Source organism: Psammomys obesus, unplaced genomic scaffold, assembly GCF_907164565.1.
Source record: "Psammomys obesus unplaced genomic scaffold, mPsaObe1.curated_primary_1811, whole genome shotgun sequence".
Lineage (NCBI taxonomy): Eukaryota > Metazoa > Chordata > Mammalia > Rodentia > Muridae > Psammomys > Psammomys obesus.
Window position 1 is genome coordinate 8,257,720 of NW_026596101.1, and position 16,848 is coordinate 8,274,567.

General features: G+C 38.9%; 1 protein-coding gene and 1 pseudogene across 2 annotated transcripts in view; one reads left to right on the top strand and one right to left on the bottom strand.

Moving 5' to 3' along the window:
* Positions 1 to 16,848, bottom strand: part of LOC129692233 (contactin-4) — a 1,033,094-nt gene that overhangs the window by 793,688 nt on the left and 222,558 nt on the right. The window lies entirely within an intron of this gene.
* Positions 13,096 to 16,848, top strand: part of LOC129692200 (60S ribosomal protein L32-like) — a 4,170-nt pseudogene continuing 417 nt past the window's right edge.

Below are 16,848 nucleotides of genomic sequence, written 5' to 3' on the forward strand. Positions count from 1 at the left end.
ATATATATATATATATATATATATATATATATATATATATATATATATATATATACATATATATATGTAGATATATATATATATGTGTGTATATATATATATGTATATATATATGTAGAGAGAGAGAAAGATCCCATGTTTAAAAAAGAATAATAAAATTAAGGTAAAATGGGGACTATAGTATTTTTAGTGTGCAGGGCTTAGCATATAATATTGATTCAAAAATAGTGGCAGGAACTCCTACTCTTGATTCAAATTAAAGTTTATTCTCCTATTCTACTTTTTTTTAAAAAAAGTTTTATTTATTCATGTGCAGGAGTGCTCTATTTACACGCATGCCTACATGACAGATGAGCCCTTAGACAAAAGAGGACATCAAATTCCATTGTAGATGGTTGGAAGCCACCATGTGTTTGCAGGGACTTGAACTCTGGACCGCTGGAAGAGCAGCAAGTACTCTTAAACCACTGAGCCATCTCTCCAGCTCCCTATTCTACTCTTGTAACTTACTCAGTGACCAAAAAAGGGACTGCCCAGTTGAAAGATTTGAAAATTAAAACCCAATTTCCCATAACAGAGATTATATGCAGAAGAGTAAATTACTTGATGGTGTGAATGTGAGTCCTCAGAATATGGACACTACATGAAACACTCTCCAAAGCTGACTAACTCATGAGTACTTCACAGGTTGTGGAGAGATTGGAATGCTGCTGGTCTAGAGTCAGATGCCATTAATTCTTTTTAAAATTTTAATTATTATTATTTATTAAAATTTATTCACTTTGTATCCTTGCTGTGGTCCCCTTACTCATCTCCTCTCAGTCTCTTCTCCCTCCCTCTTCTCCCCTTATGCCCCTCCCCTAGTCCACTGATAGGGAGGTCCTCCTCCCCTTCTATCTGACCCTAGCCATCAGGTCTCCTCAAGACTGGCTGCATTGTCTTCCTCTGTGGCCTGGCAAGGCTGCACCACTCCACCCCAGGTGGAGGTGATCAGAGAGCTTGCCACAGAGTTCATGCCAGAGATAGAAATTGTGGTACATTTACACAATGGAATACTACTCAGCTATTAAAAACAAGGAAATCATGAAATTTGCAGGCAAATGGTGGGAACTAGAAGAGATAGTTCTGAGTGAGGTAACCCAGAATCAGAAAGACATATATGGTATCTGCTCACTCGTAAGTGGTTATCATTACTTCTTTTAGTTAGCATTCATTGTGCAATTCTGTGTCTAACCTTTCTTCCTGTGACTATTAGCTAAATCATTGTATATGTATGATCAGGCCCCTAGCTTCTACCAACCCAAAGTCTGGTGAAAGATTGTCTTTAGATTGCATCTGAGCCCTATAACTGAGATTTTCCCACTTTTCTGTAAACTGCCGACTTGATGTATATTTTCATTCATGCCTCTCTTTCTTCTGAACTATAAAAACTGGGACAAGGTAAATCTTCATTCCTAGACAATGATAACTTATATTTGGATCAAAAATAAACTATTTCTTTCTTTTAGGACATATGTAGCATCTTTGGGAAATTACACCAATTTATATAAGAGATTTGAGCATCTGTGGAGTTGAGTTGGGTATCTCCATAGATACCCAAGGAGATCATCTATTATTATCCTAAATATGACCCATCTACAAAATATTAAGGGGGTGGCAGTTTGTACATATTTATAAATACCTTTAATCCCAAAATAGCAGGGAGCAGTGCTCTCTGCATTCAGCCTTATATTTTCTCAATGTCATGTACTTTCTGGAAAAATCCTGTGCACATATGTAAAAGACTAAAATGTCAGATTATTTAAACATCTCAATAGTGTTATGAAAATATTTTTGGTATTACAGATCACATGAAGGTTTTGACTACTTCTAGATTCCTGGAACCAGATATTAGGGGAATTTTAAGAACATATCTTTAAAATAAACAGGGTCTGGGCACCTCAATCAAAACAAGAAACTGAAAATCTAAGGGCAGGGCAGATCATCACAACAAGAAATTCAGACATGTTTTCTATTAAGAAGAATCTCTCTCTGCTTTGGGAGAATCACCCACAGGACTGGTGGCAAGGCAGTGGTGTAGGGGGCTATTCCTGGAGAGGTACTCAATGTCTCATGCTGTATCATCTTGTCAGTTCAGAAGAATCCAGGAGGATGCTAGCATCTTTTCTCTGACTCAAATCTATGCACACTGCAAATGTGTCTCTATTACTTTTGTTGGGGAAGATATTCTCATTTCTCAGTAGCATTCTTCCTTTAATTTGGATACAGTGTGTGGAAATCACAGATGGAACATGCAGAGAAAGACCCTAGTGATGGTTTAAGAATTGTTTCTCAAATACATAAGCTTGGGTGGAAATCATGTTTTTGGCTGTCTCTCCCTAGCAATACCTGAAATTCTAATGAACTGTCCATATATTCAAAGTGCACAGACAATAGCTCCATGGAATAAACCTAACTACCTCCCACAGCTGTTTGCGTTAATATTGATATTATTCACTCTTCAAAGCAATTTCAATCAATGTTCTAAAGCAGCCCACAAAAGATAACCCATGAACATACAAGTACTAATGTATTTGCATATCCAAACATGAATTCTAATAGATTAGCTGCTTGGATTACAGTATTCCAAGAGAGGCAAACAAACAAACAACAAAAACACCAATAAAATTTAATTTAATAAATAGACTATTTGCTCAGGTTCAAATCATATTCTTTTGGTTCCAGGCACAAGTGCTAAAAGAGTGCTTGATTACTTCAACTTAGGAGCTCCTAGCAATGGAAAAAATAGAGGCATAAAAATGCAAATAAAGTTCATAGAACCTGAAGTAAAAAAAAAAAAAAAAAGCATTTTAAGTGAACCATGTGCTTTTTTTATTTACATAGCTCCAAGGAGCGTCACATGACCATAACATTCAAATCTATCTTTCAGTTTCCAATTTGAATGAGCTTTCCCTACCCTGTTTGGCTTTCTTTCCTTATGGCATTGTGGTCTTTGGTCCAGTGAGGAACTAGTGGGGCTTGATTTTGTTACTGTGGCCAGTTTTCCTAAAGGAGACTGCATCATGCAATAATCATAGTGTCAGTGGCATGTAGCTACAAGATTAAAATGGAAGGGATTGATTCTTCAGGTGTGTCCTTGCTGTTTTTGATAGATACCCTAGATTAGAACATCCAGAGACAAGAGAGCCATTGCAGGAAAAATTCCTTTGCTTATCAAGCTCACTACTCTGTGCTCAGTAAGATGGCAACCAGGGGGCCATGTGACAGCAGCCACATATGAACACAAGATTCTTAGAAACTGGACATTGGCAATTTGCTGGTATTTTGGTGCTCTGAAATCTACCAGTCTGAAAATATCCACAATTTTTTTCTATCTTAAATCTTCAAACTGTTTGTGAAATTAAAGAAACACAGCTACTTGCTCACCAAACAGGTAGCAGATACCATAAGCAGAACATTTCGTGTGATTAGGGTTTCTGGTTTTGACTAGGAACCTGTTGTTTTACTTTTAGCCTATGCTGGACATACACTCATAGTTCTCCTGCCTGAACCTCCCCAATGTTGTTATTGTGGACATCAAAGAGCCTCCAAATCCAGTTTAGGACCCATGTTTTACAGTACTTAGAAAATGCAAATCCTACCATTTCATCTAATGAGTGTGAAATCAAGTGGTATTAAGTCCATTGACAAAATCAAGTCATCATCGCTATTTTCTTTGTAGGCTCATATTCTCAAGAGAGTTAGCAGCCCCAAACCAACTAACTCCATAGCTCCTTCTACTTTCTACTTTTTGCCTTCTAAGAAATTATTTTTTGCTAATGATTGCTTCTCTCCTCCAGTTTCCATTATTCTCTTTCTACTCTCTGGATTTGCCTAGTCTCAATACTCACAGAACTGCTAACCCCAGCACTCACATAAAACACAGACCATTTGCATCTGCCTTTTGCCACAGTGCTGAGAAGATAGAGAGGGGATGATTTCTCAGAATGTCTGGCCAGAAAATCTAGCTGGGTTAATAAGCTCCAAGATCAGTGAAATTAGGTCTCAAAAATTAAAGTGAGAATTACTGATGATGACACTTGTTGTAAACCTGTGGCTTTCATGCACGTATGTACAAACACATACATTACAGAAATACACACAAGAGATTTTTAAAAAGCCTTTTAATATGTGATTAAAAGGTGATATAATAAGGGGTGACATAGCTGGTGGAGTTATTTCCTATCTTGTTCCTGGCCCTGAGTTCCACTCCCAGTACCAGTATAAACAAAGGAATATATGCATGCATACATCCAAAGTTATACAGCTATAAAGTGTGTGGTAAAATAAAATTGTAGTATCCACACTTTGTCATGTGTAGATATGTGACCTTGTAATATAGGTTTTACAAAAATGAACACTGCCACCCTGGGCATTTAACTCATGTTCCAAAGCAAATCAAACAATTAACAACACACATTAGTAATAATACCTTCTATTTTGATTGAATGAACAATTACTACTGTATTTTATAGCAGTATGTTATCTTCGGTTATGTTAAAAATGAATGTCAAATTATACATCAGAGGAATCCCTCCTCACATGACTACCCAAGTGACATAAGATAACAGCTTATGACTTTTAAGGTTTTATGGCTCAAATCCCATTTCTTAGCAAAGTCAGTTTATTAGTTTAGTTGTTTCATACAGAAAACCTGAAACACTAGGATGGTAGCACCAAGGCTTCTGAGATAAATTATCTTTGTAGACTAAGAAAATAAACTTAAAGCTAATATGAAAGGAAAATAACAATATTGAATATTCAATGAATATATTTTTTAAAACTTAATGTTCAATAGTAACAGTTTAGAAATCTCATTTTGGTAATGTAGAATATCTTATTTAAATAACTGCAGACTTAATGTTTATTTCAGTGGCATGCTTACTAAATGCTAGCCATTCTGGTAAGATAATTTTGTATAATAACCCCCATAACATCTATGAAAGGACAAACTGTTATTATTGCCACTTAATGGTAATGGAAGTAATGCTTTAAATGGCTCTCCTAAGGTGAGTGTGTGTATAAATGTTAGAGATATGATTTGCCCCCACATCTGTAGGATGATAGATATGTGTATGTGCATGCATTTCACAAGCAGAACAAACCTTCAAACAAATACGCATTTAAACATGTATTCATATATGCACGTTTTTTTTTTTCTTTTGGTGGTGGATCACTGCACAGAAATATATTTGATATTGTAAGTGAAAATCCAACTGTGATACTTCAAAGAGTTCATTTTGAATGGCTACTCTAATTGTATAAAAATTCAGTGTTTGAGCCTGGGGTTAACTTTGATGAGATATGATTATTTTGCAGTATTAGTATAATAATGTTTTTTAATCATTTAAATTTATTTTTATAATTTATTCACTTTATATCCTGATTGTAGGCCCATACCTTGTCTCCTCTCAGTCCTATCCTCCCTCTCTTTACCCCTCCATCTCCCTCCCCTATTCCTCAGAAAGGGGGAGCTCTCCTTCTCTACCATCTAACCCCAGCCTATCAAATCTCATTAGGACTGCCTGTATCCTTTTCCCATGTGGCATGGCAAGCCCTCCCCCCCACCATGAGAAGGAAGTGATTAAACAGCAGGAATAAGAGTCCATGTCAGAGATAGCCCCTGCTGCCCTACTAGGGAACCCACTTAAGAGACTGAGATGCCATGGGCTACATCTGTGCAGGGGTTCTAGGTTCTCTCCATTCATGGTCCCTGATTGGCTCATCAGTCTCTGCAGGACTCCCTGGGCACAGATTTTTCTCCTAATGGGACTACCTCACCAGGCCACAGGGGAAAAGGATTTTCTCAGTCCTGATAAGACTTGATAAACTGGGGTGGGTGGGTGAGGCCCCCCTTCTCTGAGGAGTTGGGGAGAAAGGACAGTGGAAACAGAGAGAGAGGTTGAGCCCTGGAGGAAGGGAGGGAGGGAGCTATGACCAGGGTACAAAATGAATAAATAAAAATTAAAAGAAAAAAAAAATCTGATGTTCATCCTAGAATTATTTTCCTTGCACTTTGATTCTTTGATTCCCTGAACCAAGCTGAAAAGTCACAATTTTTATAAGAAAAACAACTAGTAATAATATTCAAAATACCGATTTCTAATGATTCTTGGATAAAATGCTCTTAAAATATTAATTTCAAATTAGAAAACATTAGGAAGTCATTGTTACCCGAATGAGTGACAACTCAATTTTTATGAAGTTTCTTGGGTGAACTCAAAAGAATATCCTAGCTTTAGTCCAGAAACACGTGTCTCATCCAAATTACTAGCTATCAACATGAAAACCGTGCAAAATTTGAGCTATCTAAAATTGTAGCAAAGGTAATTGTCATATATGGCATTCATAAATTAAATAACATATAAAATATTTACAACAATTTTTATTAAATTCTTATTTTCTATATTAATTACAGTTCATTCACTTTGTATCCCAGCTGTAGTCCCCTCCTTCATTCCCTCCCAATTTCACATAACAACATGTGTATCCACTGGTAAGGGAGGTTCCCCTCCCCTTCCATCTAACCCTAGCTAATCAGGTCCCATCAGGACTGGCTGCATTGTCTTCCTCTGTGGTCTGGCAAGGCCGCTCCCCGCTCAAGGGGGCAGTGATCAAAGAGCCAGCCACTGCAGTGTGATGCATTTGATACATGATAAGATATAACCCCTAAACTTGTCCTTTGAGTATTCCATTTTTCATTTGAAAACTGAAATGATATCATGATGTTTCAAATATAAATTTTTCAAGACAGGTTTTCTCTGTGTAGCCTTGGCTGTCCTGGACTCGCTTTGTATACCAGACTAGCCTCGAACTCATAGATATCTACCTGTCTCTGCCTCCTCGGGTACTAGGATTACAGGTGTGCACTACTGTGCCCGACTGTTTTTTAATTTTTTTTTTTAAATGGGAAAAGACATAGAATAAATCTACAAAGAAACTAGTTGGCGATACTGCATAATGTGTGTTTTAAGGGAGGAATTGTTATAACTGTCCAAAGGTTTAAGCTTTTTTTTTTATATAATGAATGAAAATTTATACAAGGTAAAAGTAATTAAATCTTAAAGGAAGGAGACTTGTAAGTTAAAGGTAATAAATTCGGTGATTTTCAAAGTGTATAGTAAGAATATCTAGGTTCCAGCCACAAGGTGAACAACTCAGCCAGAGAACATACCAGCCTTGTGCCTTCTGGGCATGGTGTGTGTGTATGTTGTATCCACATAACAACAACAAAGAAAGGCAAGTGGGCTTGCTAGGTCACCTGTAACCTCAGTAGAGCCAAGGAAGATCCACAGAAAACTGTCTAGACAGATCAACTCTACTGCACCAGGGAGCTCTGGGTCCTAAGGAGATCCTGCATCAATATATATGGTGGACAATGACCCAGAAGATGCCCATCATCTGACCTCTACATACATGTGCACCGAATCCCTACTTATAATCTGAATATGCAAACACATACACATACAGAGAGAGAGAGAAAGAAAGTCAGAAAGTAAATTTTATTACAATAGAAGATTACATAACTTCTCACTAACATTAAGAGGAACACAACTTAAAAACATAAATGTACATCTTTCTATGGAGATGGCATCATATTCCTCTGAGCAGTCTCAATTAAAATGCAGTACATGCAGCTCATATTATGCAACAGGGAGAATGAATTGGCATATTACTGAAGGGAAAGGAATTTTCATGTGTCACAGATAATTTTCTGTCTCACTCGTGTTTTGATATTCTTAACATGGGCAGGGCCACAGTAGCCATGTTATAAACTGCTTTTTTTTTTTTAAATAGTGTAGTTCAATTTAAATATATTTCTAGATTTTTGTATACCATTTTTTCTATTGTGTATGTGAAATGATCTCTCTTCCTGAGTGCTTTTCAGCATATGCAAATTCTTGCTTTAACATATAGATTGCTCATACTAAGATTAAGCTTCAAATTGATTTTGATCCAGGGGGCACTGCAAAGACTGATGGATCAACCAATGATCATGGATAGAGAGGACCTAGACCCCCTGCTCAGATGTAGCTCATGGCAGTCCAGTCTCCATAGGGTTCCCTAGTAAGGGGAGCCAGGGCAGTTTCGGGACTGAACTCAGTTGCCTGCTCTTTGATCCCCTCCCCCTGGCAGGGTGGCCTTACTAGGCCACAGAGAAAGAGAATATAGACAGTCCTGATGAGACCTGATAAGCTAGGGTTTGTTAGTAGGGGAGGAGGACTTCCCTATCAGTACGATGGGGGAGGTTTATGGGGATGAAGAGGGAGGGAGAGTGGGACCTGGAGGAAATGAGGGAGGGGGCTACAGCTGGAATATAAAATAAATAAATGTAATTAATAATAATAATGAAATTTAAAAATGTAAGGAACAACATGGAATATTAACTTGGAAGACCAAATATTATGAATTGAGTCTTAAAAGTTACACGGAAGACGTCTGAACTGTTGCAATGAAAGTGGGACAATACTCTTCAACTACATTCCTCTTTTCAGAGGAAAGAAAAAAGAAAAAAAAAAAGATGCCAGCTCCCCAGGATGCAAACTCTGAGAGCCAGCACATCAGTCCTTTTAAAGAAATTACTAGCATGCTGTGTTTGGCTTACTGTCTCCCACCTTGCATTTTACAAACTGTATCAAAGCACGGACTGTAACAGCTCCAATTTCTTTCACAGCAGCTGCACTGTGTGAGAAAAATTGACAGATTAACTAGAAGAAAGCGTCCAAACGACTGTAAACTATGGCTGTCCATTAGAAGACAATTGAGGGGCAAAAAATACACATAAAAGAATGCCTTGATGACCCTCTGCACCATGAGCCAGAGGGTATGACAGTGTTCAGGATTGTGTGTGCAGGGCACAAGTGTAATCCAAGAGCAATAACCTGACCTCCACCATTCTGTTAAAGAAAAATTCTGGGAAAGGATTTTAAAAAAATCTGAGGTTGTAAAGTGGCTATAGGTTTTCCTGTTTATTTTGGTTATTGTTGTGATGAATCATCTGCCTGCTAGTGTCTCAAAAATAGACTATACTAAACATGTAATAAGGTTACGCAACTCCAACTGTATCATCAACAAAGGCCACTGTTGACTGAATTCACATTTGCAAGCTTGCACTTCTCAGGAAACCTTGTCAGGTCTAGATTCAAGAGGCATCACTAAGCCGAACCATTACTTGAAAACTTGATATTTACTTTATAAGTATTTGTTAGAGGCTCCATGAAAAGACACTGAGAAAAAGTCCTAATAGCAAGAACCCCATTTGAGAGAGATCTTCAAGTTTGTAAGAACTACCCAAGTGAAGAAGCAACTAGGAAAATGTAAATATGGGTCTCTGCTGGAAGAAAGGAAGGCCAGAAGAAAAAGGAGGTACGAAAACAAAAAGGAATTGGGGCACATACCTGCTGTAAACTGTTTAGGAGGCTGATTCAGGAGAATTAGTAGTTTAAGTCCTTCTTAGCCTAGAGCATGAGTTCAAGTACAGCACAGGTAACTCGGTGAGACACTATCATAAGGAAAGTCAAAAGTAGGCTGGGGATTTGGATCAGTAATAGTGTGCTTGCCCAGCATGATCAAGGCCATAGGTGTGACTCCTAGTTCTGGAAGTCAAAATGATGAAAAGGGAATTATACAAGAATCACATTTAATGATGAAAGGAAACTTAGCAAAGAAATGAGCTTAATTGTTTTTCACAAATAGTTTCTGTCAGTGGACATTTCAAAGGAATCCATGGATGTAGTACTGTTTTCAGAGGTCAACTGTAATGTGCACATTGCTGGGCAGACATGACATGGTAGTGATGTATACTGTATGGTTGAAGTGAATAATAAACAACATCACAAGAGACCACAGCTTATGCCTCTGTTTGCTCCTGACTTTAAAGGAAAAGGGCTGTTGGACTATTTCTTAATAAATTTACTTTTAAATTGCATATTCAAACTCTTTAAATTACCAGATGTCTATAATTTGAGACTCTCCTCCCCTATTCACTAAGTCTATTTGGATATTCTACAATTTTATAAGACAAATAAGGGGTATAACCCTCCGTTAAGTCTCGATAAGACATGTCTTAAAATTCACACTTTGCTATCACTATTTGCAGATGATATGATAGGATACCTGAGTGACCCCAAAAACTCCACCAGGGAACTCCTACAGCTGATTAACACCTTCATCCAAGTGGCTGGATACAAAATTAACTCAAAAAACAAATCAGTAGCCTTCCTGTATACAAAAGACAAAAAGGCTGAGAAAGAAATTAAGGAAACAACACCTTTCACAGTAGCCACAATGGACATAAAGTACCTTGGTGTGAACCTAACCAAGCAAGTCAAAGACTTGTATGAAAAAAATTTCCAGTCTCTGAAGAAAGAATTAGAAGAAGATATCAGAAGATGGAAAGATCTCTCATGCTCATGGCTAGGTAGGATTAACATAGTAAAAATGGCCATCTTACCAAAGGCAATCTACAGATTCAATGCAATTCCCATCAAATTACCAACACAATTCTTTACAGATGGTGAAAGAAAAATTCTCACTGTCAGATGGAACAAGAAACCCAGAATTGCTAAAACAATTCTCTACAGTAAAAGATCTTCTGGAGGTATCTCCATCCCTGATATCAAGCTGTACTACAGAGCAACAATACTAAAAACTACATGGTACTGGAATACAAACAGACTGGCGGATAAATGGAATCGAACAGAAGACCCTGACATAAATCCGCACATTATGGACACCTGATTTTTGACAAAGATGCCAAAATCATTCAATGGAAAAAAGACAGTATCTTTAACAAATGGTGCTGGTCCAACTGGATGTCTACATGTAGAAAAATGCAAATAGATCCATACTTATCACTCTGCACAAAACTAAAGTCCAAGTGGATCAAAGACCTCAAAATAAAACCAGACACATTAAACCACTTAGAAGAAAAAGTGGGGAAAAGCCTAGAAATCATTGGTACAGGAGACAACTTCCTGAACAGAGCACCAACAACACAGGCTCTAAGAGCAACAACAAATAAATGGGATCTCATGAAACTAAAAAGTTTCTGTAAAGCAAAGGACACTGTCATCAGAACAAAATGACTGCCTACAGATTGGGAAAGGATCTTCACCAATCCTATATCTGACAGAGGACTAATATCCAGTATATATAAAGAGCTCAAGAAGTTAAACAGCAACAAACCAAGTAATCCAATTAAAAAATGGAGTACAGAGCTACACAGAGAATTCTCAATAGAGGAATATTGAATAGCAGAGAAACACTTAAAGAAATGTTCAGCATTTTTAGTCATAAGGGGAATGCAAATGAAAATTAGCCTCAGATTTCACCTTACACCCATCAGAATGGCTAAGATCAAAAACTCAAGTGACAACACATACTGGAGAGGTTGTGGAGAAAGGGGAACCCTCCTCCATTGCTTACGGGTATTGAAACTTGTACAACCACTCTGGAAAACAATCTGGTGCTTCCTCAGAAAATTAGGAACAGTGTTTGCTCAAGATCCAGCTATACCACTCTTAGACATATATCCAAAATATGCTCAAGTACACAATAAGGACATTTCTAAACCATGTTTGTAGCAGCCTTATTTGTAATAGCCAGAAGCTGGAAATAGACCAGATGCCCCTCAGTGGAGGAATGGAAACAGAAATTGTGGTACATCTAACACAATGTAATATTTCTCAGCAATAAAAAACAAGGAAATCATGACATTAGCAGGTAAATGGTGGGATCTGGAAAAAATCATCCTGAGTGAGCTATCCCAGAAGCAGAAAGACACACATGGCATATACTCACTCATATAGACATATAATATAGGATAAACCTACTAAAATCTGTACACCTAAAGAAACTAATCAAGAGGGAGGACTCTTGCTAAAGTGCTCCATCCCTGTCCACAGAGGCAAAGAGGATGTACGTCAGAAGAAGGAGAAAAGAGGGAACAAGTCAGGAGCCTGATACAGAGGACCTCTGAAAGGCTCTGTCCTGCAGACTATCAAAGCAGATGCTGAGACTTATGAGCAAACCTTTGGGCAGAGTGCAGGGAATCTTACGAAAGAAGTGGGAAACAGTAAGATCTGCAGAGGACAGGAACTCCACAGGGAGAGCAACAGAATCAAAAAAATCTGGGCACAAAGCTCTTTCCTGAGACTGATACTCCAAACAAGGACTATGCATGGAGATAACCTAAGACCCCTGCACAGATGTAGCCCATGGCAGTTTAGTATCCAAGTGGGTTCCATTGTAATAGTAACAGGGACTGTCTCTGTCATAAACTGATTGGCCTGTTCTTTAATTACCTCCCCCTGAGGGGGAAGCAGCATTACCAGGCCACAGAAGAAGACAATGCAGCCACTCCTGATAAGACCTAATTGACTAGTATCAGAAGGAAGGAAATGAAGACCTCCCCTATTAGTGGACTTGGGGAGGCGCCTGCATGCAGAGGGTGGAAGAAGGGCGGCATTGGGACTGGAGGAGAAAGGGAACCACAGGGGGAATACAAAGTGAATAAAGTGTAATTAATAAAGAATTAAAAATAAATAATTATATAAATATATAAAATCACACTTTGCTGTCTAATAGATGAAGCTGAAATCTTTCAGAATTAAGTCTCTATGCACTGAGGTGCTTAATGCCTGCTTATTAACAGTTCACTGAATGTTCTTCTTCTAACTTCACATTTTTAAGTGACAGTTTTTTTTTCTGAGTCCCCTGAGATGATTGTGGGAAAAAGAAAGCCATATGCAAGGTAAAATGATAATTCACATCTTCAAAACCACATAACACTGTGAGACATTTAGGAAGGTGTTTTCTTTCAAAATGATTAGGATAAGAATGGCATTGTAAAAACAACTTGAGAAGAGTCATGTACAGTGTAGTTTTGACAAAATAATACTTGGAACTCAATTTCAGAATCTCTTAAAAATTTAACATATCCGTCAACATTTATCACATGTTAAACATATACTCAAGGAGGTAAGCACTTACATATGTTGAATATATGACATGATTTTTAAATAAAATTAATTATATTTTCACACAGACTTTAGCATGAAGCCACAATTTGCAGATGAGGTTAGCAATAACTCTACAAATTAAATGGTTCATTCACTTTGACAACTGAGAATTTCAGAACTTGAATATGAACTTGTTCCACAAGTGATCTACTACATAAGATAACTAACTGGTTTATAATGAGCCAGATTAGGGACTCTCTACAAATAGTTTGTTTTTATAATTTAGTAAATATATTAAATTGTTATTAAAATTGTATATTTTTAGGCAAAAATTTGAGCTAGAGGAAATAAAATCTAGGTTTGGTGGCACATGAATATAATCTCACTGGGGAGAAAGAGGCAGTAAGATTAGGATCAGGATCATTCTCAGCCAAATAGTGAAAATAAGGCCAGGAAGTAAGACCCTGTGAGGAGAAGAAAAAGTTTGAGGAGATAAAACACAACATTAGAAGGAAAACAAAGCCACAGTTGTCCAACACACACAAGCTTAATATCTTTGATTTCCTTACCAAGACTTTTTCCCTTAGAGTAATGCTACTTTTACCATGAGGAAAATTACGCAATCAGTTTATGGTGCTCATGTATTGATAGAGCTCTAAAGTCTTGATTTTAGGTTGTATTTATTTATTTTAATTTTTTTCTTCACAATTTATTCATTATATATCCCAATTGGAGCCCCCTCCCTCAACACCCTCAGTCCCCCCACTCTTCATCTTCCCATCATCCCCTTCCCCCAGTCCACTGGAAGGGGGAGTTCCCCACTATTGCCATCTGCCCATTGGTTGCTAAGTCTCATCAGGACTGCTTGATCCTCTTCCTCCATAGCCTGGCAAGGCTGCATCATGGGGGTGGAGGGGCAGGCAAGTGATCAGAGAGTAGTCAACTGAGTTCATGATAGAGGCAGCCCCTGATCCACTTAGTCAGAGATCCACATGGAGACTTATCTGCCAATCGGCCACATCTGAGCAGGTGTCTAGGTCCTCTCCATGCATTGTCCTCCATTGGTGCATCAGTCTCTGCAGGACCCCCCTTGGGCACAGATCTTTTAGCTTTGTTGGTCTCCTTGTGGGGCTTCTGTCCCCTCCATGTCCCTTTAATCCTACTCCTCTCTTCCTCCATGAAACTCCCTGCACTCTGCCCAAAGTGAGGTAACCCAGAAACAGAAAGGCAGGCATAGCATATACTCACTAATAAGTGGATATTAGCCTCAAAATATAGGACAGCCATCTGTAGACCTAAAGAAGCTAAACACTAAGGAGGACTCCAGGGAGGATATTTAAATCTCATTCAGAATGGCAAATAGGATAGAAACCAGAAGCAGTGGAAGAGAGGAAATAGGATGGGAATCTGCTTTAAGAGGGTCCTCTGAAAGGATTCACCCAACAGGGGATCAAAGCAGATGATTAGAAAGGCAAATGGAATAGATATTGGAAGATGGATAAAACAAGGAACAGGACTAGAGCCTATCACAGAGGGTCTCTGAAAGACTCTACCCAGCAGGGTATTAAAGCAGATGCTGAGATTCATAGCCAAATTTTGGGCAGAGTGCAGGGAGTATTATGAAATAAGGGGAAGATAGAAAGATCTGAATGGGACTGGAGCTCCACAAGAAGAGCAACAGAACCAAAAAATCTGGGCATAGGGGTCTTTTCTGAGATTGATACTTCAACCAAGAACCATTCATGGAGATAACCTAGAACCCCTGCACAGATGTAGCCCATGGCAGCTCAGTCTCCAAGTGGGTTCTCTAGTAATGGGAAGAGGGAATGTCTCTGACATGAACTCGGGGGCTGGCTCTTTGATCACCTCCCCCTGAGTTGGGGGGCAGCCTTACCAGGCCACAGAGGAAGATAATGCAGCCAGTCCTGATGAGACCTGATAAGCTAGAGACACATGGAAGCAGAGGAGGACCTCCCCTATCAGTGGCCTAGGGGAGGGGCATAGGAGGAGAAGAAGAAAGAAGAGTGGGATTGGGAGGTGTCACAAGAGGGGGCCACAGCTGGGATACAAAGTGAATAGATTGTAATAAATAAAAAAATAATTAAAAAAAACTTAATTTAGGGTTGGAAAGATGGCTCAGAGGTTAAGATCACTGACTGCTCATCCAAAGGTTCTGAGTTCAATTCCCAGTAAATATATGGTGGCTCATAACCATCTATACTGGGATCTGATGCCCTCTTCTGCCCTGCAGGCACACATGCAACCAGAATACTGTATAAACACACACACACACACACACACACACACACACACAAGAGCAGGTGGAGTTAAAGACCAGCTGTGAGTTGGAGGCCAGCTTGGTTTACAAAGAAAGTTCAGAAGACCCAAGGCTACAAAGAAAAACCCTGTCTCAAAAAACAAAGCTTTCTTTTTTCTCATTGCTACCTAAGAGGTGGCTGCCATCTCTTTTGGGCAACATTGCTGCTCTCCAACCTCTGGTGAAGCCTAAGATCATCAAAAAGAGGACCAAGAAGTTCATTAGGCATCGAATGGCAGAGAAACACTTAAAGAAATGCTCAACCTCATTAGCCATTAGGGAAATGCAAATCAAAACGACCCTGAGATTTCACCTTACACCCATCAGAATGGCCAAGATGAAAAACTCAAGTGATAGCACATGCTGGAGAGGTTGTGGAGAAAAGGGAACCCTCCTCCACTGCTGGTGGGAATGTAAACTGGTTCAACCACTCTGGAAGTCAATCTGGCGCTTTCTCAGACAACTAGGAGTAGTGCTACCTCAAGACCCAGCTATACCACTGCTAGGCATATACCCAAAATTTGCTCAAGTACACAACAAGGACATTTGTTCAACCATGTTCGTAGCAGCTTTATTTGTAATAGCCAGAACTTGGAAACAACCCAGATGTCCATCAACGGAGGAATGGATACAGAAATTGTGGTATTTTTACACAATGTAACTACTCAGCAATCAAAAAGGAGGAAATCATGAAATTTGCAGGCAAGTGGTGGGATCTAGAAAAGATCATTCTGAGTGAAGTATCCCAGAAGGAGAAAGACAAACTTGGTATATACTCGCTTATATAGACCTACAAGATATGATAAACATAATGAAATCTACACACTTAAAGAAGATAATCAAGAAAGTGGACACAGGCGAAGGTGATTAATCCTCATTTAGAAAGACAAATGGGATGTGCATTGAACTTATGACAGGAGTCTACCACAAAAGGCATCTGAAAGACTCTACCTAGCAGTGTTTCAAAGCAGACACTAAGACTCATAACCAAACCCTCGGCAGAGTGCAGGGAATCATATGAAAGAAGGGAAGTTAGTATGATATGGAAAGGATAGGAGCTCTACAAGGACCAAATATATCTGGGCACAAGGTCTTTTCTGAGACTGACACTCAACCAAGGACCATCTATGGATATAACCTAGAACTTCTGCTCGGATGTGGCCCGTGGTAGCTCAGTAACCAAGTAGTTTTCCAAAGTAAGGGGAACAAGGACTATTTCTAACAGGATCTCAAGGGCAGGCTGTTTGACCCCCCCTCCCAGGGGAGGAACAGTCTGTTAGGCCACAGAGGAGGACTTTGCAGCCAGCCCTGAAGATACCTGATAAAACAGGGTCAGATGAAAGGGGAGGAGGTCCTCCCCTATCAGTGGACTTGGAAAGGGGCAGGGAGGAGACCAGGGAGGGAGTGTGGGGTTGGGGAGGGAATGAGGGAGCGGGATACAGCTGGGACACAGAGTTAACAAAATGTAACTAAAAAGAAAAATAAATAAATAAATAAATAAATAAATAAATAAATAAATAAATAAATAAA